Source organism: Rhagoletis zephyria, unplaced genomic scaffold (assembly GCF_001687245.7).
Source record: "Rhagoletis zephyria isolate East Lansing unplaced genomic scaffold, Rhagoletis_zephyria_1.1 Rzeph_scaffold_01458, whole genome shotgun sequence".
NCBI classification, from domain to species: Eukaryota; Metazoa; Arthropoda; class Insecta; order Diptera; family Tephritidae; genus Rhagoletis; species Rhagoletis zephyria.
Genome location: NW_016158542.1, coordinates 84,883 through 91,537, shown reverse-complemented (window position 1 = coordinate 91,537; position 6,655 = coordinate 84,883). Strand labels below are relative to the sequence as shown.

General features: G+C 33.6%; 1 non-coding gene across 1 annotated transcript; it reads right to left on the bottom strand.

The window, feature by feature from the left end:
* Window positions 1–6,374: 6,374 nt before the first annotated feature.
* Window positions 6,375–6,446, bottom strand: TRNAD-GUC (transfer RNA aspartic acid (anticodon GUC)). The gene has a single exon. It is a non-coding gene; the product is annotated as a tRNA-Asp (tRNA).
* Between the last annotated feature and the right edge of the window lie 209 nt (window positions 6,447–6,655).

The window sequence follows — 6,655 nt, the reverse complement described above, 5'->3', positions numbered from 1 at the left end:
CGTGCTCCTGAAGTGGCCAACAGCGCTGTACATGATTGAGAGAACTTGTCAAATAAACACAAAAGCTCCCGACAACTTTTTACCAGCGATGGGCAGAGAGAGCTCTTACTCTGCATGCGCCTATAAAAAATGTATAGAAAGCTTAAAAGAGCTTTTCCCGCGGGCAAGGCAGTGCCCAGCAGTGCTTTTTACTCATTAATTTGTGGGCTTAGGCTTTAAGCAAAAACTATTATCTTTCCAACCATGAACTTATAAACTCAAACCTTTTCAAAAAATAAAAAATAAAGGTAGCCCTGTTGGATTCCTTTTATTTCCAATATTTTAAACAAATACTGGTATTCAAACACAGAAACATTTAGTTATATATTGCACTTCAGTTTAAAGAATAGAAACTTGTTTCTTAACTGAATTGCAATCACGAGTATTCTCTTTAGTTTTGCTAGAAATAATTCCTACGAATGTAATATTCTAAATTTCTGAAAACATAGGATTATTTTTCTGAAACTCTACAAAGCTTACTTATTCAGCTTGAACAACACTTTAAAAGTTTAAAGAAATAATTTAATATAGCGGTCACCACCGAACACACTTAAAAGCTTTCACAAGTGTTTGATGGAACCTAAAACCCAAATTACATAGTGTTTACTCGAGTTTCCCCTACATTGAAATTTTAGTAAAAATACCCCAATGAAGACTAATAAAAAATTTCTCATATTTTAAGTTCAATTATTCACATGTACGAGTAATTGAAAGTGCTTAGAAAAGCACAAGAATTTCCAAAGTCTTAATTTAAAAACTTCACAAAATTTTTATACAACTATGTTAGATATTTGTCTGTCTAGAACGGTCCTAAGCTCGTAACTTGTTATAAAAAAATCAAAGCTTTAAGCCAGCGTTGGCCAGCGAAATATTTTATTTTTTGATTGCCGTGTATGAATTCTAAAATAAGATTTCAAAAGCTTTGGCACGCGTGCCTTTGAAGTGCTGAACTGTGCTTTACACCAACAATCCTTTAAGCATCGGCGAAGCTCCGCAATAAAGCTCTGAAAATCATAAATTATCCACAAAAATCGAAATCGAACCAATTTCACTATTTTAATTTTTGCTTCTACATATTTGAATAAAAAGTTAAAGCTTAAAACAACTAGCTAAAAAATAATAATACTATCAATAAAGTGCTAGGTAAATGCTACTTTTCCAATACCTTGCTGTATACATATGTATGCATACTAACTTTTACACTATTTTCGAAAGCTTCAGGCAATTTGAGCGAAAGCCTTTTCCAGTTATCATGCTCCAATCGCAATGCCATAAATTCAATAAATGCTACGCATAAAATTAAAAATTAATACCAAATAGGAGGCGTTACTAAAGGTATTAAAAGAGTATTAAATCCAAAAGTGATCGAAAGCGTCGAAATAAAAATGCAAATGCTTGACATCCTCACAATTGAGTTGCCATACAAAGTATGCAAATTTGGTGTAATAAATATTCGCGAAAAAAATTTGAAGCGAATGTCGGTTAGCGCCTAGCAAACTTAAATGCGTGTACGCATGACTTTCATTCTTATACTTCTTTAATGCTATTTTTTTTTTTTGGAAAATTTTATTCAATTGTTTTTGCGATGTTTGTGTTCACGCTTTTCTTGTTGTACTGCCATTTTTCGAAAGGTGTCTGCTGTATTCATTTCACCGTGGTTATGGGTCATTTAACATCGCTGTTGGTTGGTTGGTCGGCTAATGAAAACAAAACCATGCTGAAGTGTGATTTTAACGCACCTCTCAACGACCGCTTACAGTGTTTGAAGAAATTAATCATACAGTGACCCATATTTCACTTTTCTACAAGGTGTAAAATTGTCTGCACTGCTTGCGGCAAGTGACCTGCCACAAAATGCGTGCTAAATAAATGAGCTGTGAAATGAGGCAAGTGCGTAGTGTATGAAATTACACATGTGCGAGCTTTAAAGCGTGGCTTAGAAACTCTTAATAAATCGGTCAAAAAAAAAAACAAACATAAATGACATGTAAATCTTGAGGTGCTGTAATTAATTATTTTTTCCCCTTATTTTGCGATTAGCCGTCTAAAAAGGAAAGAAGAAAACGAAGAGGATAGTGGGTTTTGAGGCGCCTAGCATTAGAAAATAAAAAATTATGAAATGAGTTAGAATTAGCAACGAAAAAACGTCAAAAGCAGGGCATAAAAAGATGCCAAGCAATTAAAAGAATTTGGAATAATTATGCGCATAAAAAGCTTTAAGAAACTATATTCATACGCAGGTATTTGGGTAAAACACTGACCTAAAGCGAAAGCATATAAAAATTCCGCCGTAAAATTGATTATTTAAATATTTAAATACATTTTAGCAAATAGATAGAATTAATGAATTTTGAGTGCTGGCACTAATTTGCGCACAATTTTCTTTTAGCTTTCAGCATTTTTTTTGTTGCTTTAAATTCTTAAGAATTGCGGTCACCTGTAGCAGCCAACCCTTCGAAGTCAAAATGGCCAAAAGTTTAGCTGTCGTTTTATTTCTTAACGCTTGCCACTCTCTAACAATAAATTTGTTTATTATTTGCATATTTTTTCTCCTCGCGCGAGCTTTTGCAATTTGTCAAGCTTAACTTTGATTGATCAATGATAAAAACAACTCGAGTGGGCGTTAAAGTTAAATTTTCGCAAAAATAAATTGATTTTGTTGCTTTTCGCTTATTATTTGCTATTCTCTATCTTTTTATTATTTATTCTTTCTTTTCGCCGCCAAGCAAAAGCTTATTGCCATCGAAATCATTTAAGCCTTGCCAATGAGTCACGCGTTTTTGCTGGCAATGAAAAGGTACCAGCCGAATTGGCACCCACACCTTGGCGAATTTTAAAACAATTTCAATGGATTTTTTACGCTTACTTCGATTTGCTATACGCCGCAGGGTTGAGCATTTTTAAGCATGATTTATGAATTAAATTAATTTCAGCTAAAGAAAAAAGTATATTACATATTAATTGTTGATCAGATTGAAAAATCACTTCAATCTATTCAAGCGGGCAAGCGAGTACCCATTGCCGCTTTACAGATTTCAAAAGCTTTCGGTTTATTTAAATTAGAATTCTCAAACAACTGAAATACAACACTTTCACATTGAAAATACCTAAGTCATAATATCAATTGGTAGGAAGCTTTAAACGATAGAAAGAGTAACTCCTTGCACATAAGTAAAATATTATAAGAGAATTTAAAACAAATTTTAAATATGTCGATAAAAACTCAAAGAGCGAAAGTTTTTTAATATAGCTAAAAGTTTTTAAGAATCAAAAGCTCTCCTAAGGCAAAATTCAAGTGAAAGCGCTATTGGAAGAAACTTTTTCTAATTTAGATATTGCTCTGGCCAGGTATCGAACCCAGATCCTACTGAGTGATAGTACGCGCCTCTAACTATTCCTCCACGCAGCTTCTTTCTTTTCTCATATACTTGCGACAACAGCCTCTATATCCTGAGAACACATGCAAATTTACCAACCGTTTTCTTAACTTTTTTTCAAGTACCTAAATATGTATTTCCAAATTTATTATCTTTTCTGCGTCTACTTTAAATAAAGGGAACATTAATGTCAATGTCAAGCTAAAGTTGGTAAGATAAGCCAAGTCAGCTTTTGGGCTCACGACTTACTGACAAAAAAACTATTAACCAAAAGTTCACTCACGAACGAACCGTAATGACTGCTAAGGAGTGTAAATGCTATTTGCGGTACCTACTTTTAATTACACACAGCAACATATCCATGAGCGAGTAAAGCTGGATACCATAAGCAAAAGAAAACTGAATAAAATACGAAATAAGTCAGCGTTACTAAAAAGTGAAAATGGGCATATAAACTTACATAGAAATTTTGCCTAGCATAAGGGTTATCACACAGCACGCTGACCTCCATGCCCATTTGTGTCAAACTCTGAACCCGCTCGCTCACCGCAATGCCCAACAGGCAGCTGTCAAATGTCAACTGCGGTTGGGTGGCTTCCGTAACTAAGTTTAAGCCATAAAAAAAGAAGAAAATTAATTTAAGCACACATAGTACTTATGTATGTACATATATACGTATATTTACGTCAACCATTAATTTTCTTGTTTTGTTGCACGCTTTCGATTGTCATTTCGTGTGTCTTCTTTGGGTCAATTGCCACGCCATACGGCCATTAAAAAGTGAAAGCATTGCCAAATGCCACTGTCGTATTTTGTCACATTATGTACAATCGAGGCGTAAATTAACTGCTCTAATTTGACGAATATGTATTAACTTATCAGTACGCATATTTAAACCTCGTTGAGTTCAGTAGGCGAATGTTGGCCCAAATGAGACACTAATTAGCAGGTGATGAAGTTAAGGCCACGAGGCCTCGTTTCCAACTACAAAATTTGTAAAACAAATTTTTCAAATTCATGACATGAATAAGAAATCAAAGGTCCCTTAAGTAAATTCACCACACAGTCGTTGCTTGGGATTACAAAAATTACTTACATATTTTAAGGCGGTGGAATGCGACTGTATACCGGGTTATTCTGGTCTAGATTTTCAGTGAGTTACCATCACAACAGACATATCTACTGTTATACATTCTGAAGTCTTTCGAAACTTTCATCCATCACGTTGCAAGCTCATAATAAAAGGCACAGCCTCAGAAACATTTTTTTTAGGCCGCCAATAAGTCCAGTGAATTTTACTGATTACACAGTATACATGTGAAAACAGAAAGTCGAAATTTTTATGCTGTCACCCCCTATACCGGAAAAGAATATACCCCTATTTGTTTTATTTTGAAAACGAAAAATATTTAGAGGTCGCTCAAAGCGCTCAAAGTTTTTCATAAATTCTTGAAAATCAATATTTTCCAATCGAATATGGGGTGAGAGCTGTTTCGCTTCAAGAGATTCCCAACAATAATACCCAATTATTTACCATTCTTTTATAGTAACAATAATTTATAGGTCCACCAAAACACCCAGAAAATGCAATGGGGGATAAATAGAAAATCTGTGGTATTAAAAATGGTTAAATAAACAATTGGGTATTGTTATTGGAAGTCTCCTGAAGAGAACCAGAGTTTTGCCATCGAAAAATATTGATTTTCCAGAATTCTATGCCATTTCTATGAAAAGTTGTTTTTTCTCATATGAAATATATGGAAAACTTTGAGCGGTTTTAGCGACCTCTAAATATATTTTGATATAAAAAAAAATTGGGGTATATTTTTTCGATAATAGAACAATCCTAGGGGGTGAGAGGATTAAAATTCCGACTTTACTTATTTTGAACCACCCTATTACACAGATCAAACTAACCTTTCCTTATGTATTTTGATGCATTGAACACGAATCTGTAGTCCATTTTGCTCAAAAAAACGGGGCGGTTATTATGTAGCTCTCAAGTTTTTTGAGGTAACGGAAAGAACGTGACGTGATGGAGCAAAAACGACTTCAGATTCGTGTTCAGCGCATCAAAATACTTATCTAAGGAAAGGCTAGACTGATCCTCGAACTCCAACACTCTTTATTTTTGTGTGGCTGTGTTATGGGTCGCTCGAAGTCATCATTTGAAAATTGCCTCGTTTTCTAAGCGTGTCTTTAATTATTGACTAGTCTTGATCGCTATTAAAAATTGTAAAAAAAGCATATTTATGATGAATAAAAATACTTCAACAAAAATGCTGTTAACTAAGCCAAAAAAATTGAATGGAAATTTTACACTTATTTTTCCCTTCCTTCTTTTTACCTCAAAATACTAAAAAATTGTGCACTTAATTAATTTATGGCGTGTTTGATTCACTAAAGAGCTAAATTTTAGCTTTAAAAGTTTTGAACTTTCTATGCGCACGCAATTACAGTATTAGCTGCTAAAAACATTCCGCAAAAAAGAAGAAAAGGAAAAGAGATGGACTCAGGCAAGAGATTGGCAAATAATTTAGCTTGCGTGGAAAAGTAAATAGTGCCTCTGTCCCCGCAATTGAAAAATTATAAAAGAATTAAAAAAAAACAAAATAAAGGTACGGGTACAAAATAAAATAGGAAAATAAAAATAAAATGAAATTATGTATGTATATACAATTAAATTCAATTCAGTTAAGTTGAAATAAATAGCTACAAATACGAAGAGCTTCTAATAAATAATTTTATTTAGTTGAGTCGTGAAAAGCTCACATTAAAAACAAAAGTTGTTGATATGCAGTACTCTACTTGGCAAATAAAACTTGGCCGATTAAAAAACACATTTGTTTTTTTTTCTTTAAAAAATAAAAAATAAAATTACTTACAAGTGAGTTAATTCTACTTCAATCTAATCAAAAAAAAAAAATGCATCAAAAAATTACACATCCGCGCACAACACTCCCCGACGGGGAATTGAACCCCGGTCTCCCGCGTGACAGGCGGGGATACTAACCACTATACTATCGAGGATTGGTGACTGATCGGTGAAATTTTACGCTTACTAAGCAAAACAAGCAATAATCAAAGCAATCAACACTCAACAAAACACACTTCTTATTGATAAAATCCGATTTGTACAACAACAAATGGAAATACATATTCAAATTTATTGTTTCTGCTTTGCTATTGTTTTGTTTTTTTGTTTTAAGCATAGAAAGGTATTGCGGTTCTTTTTTTTA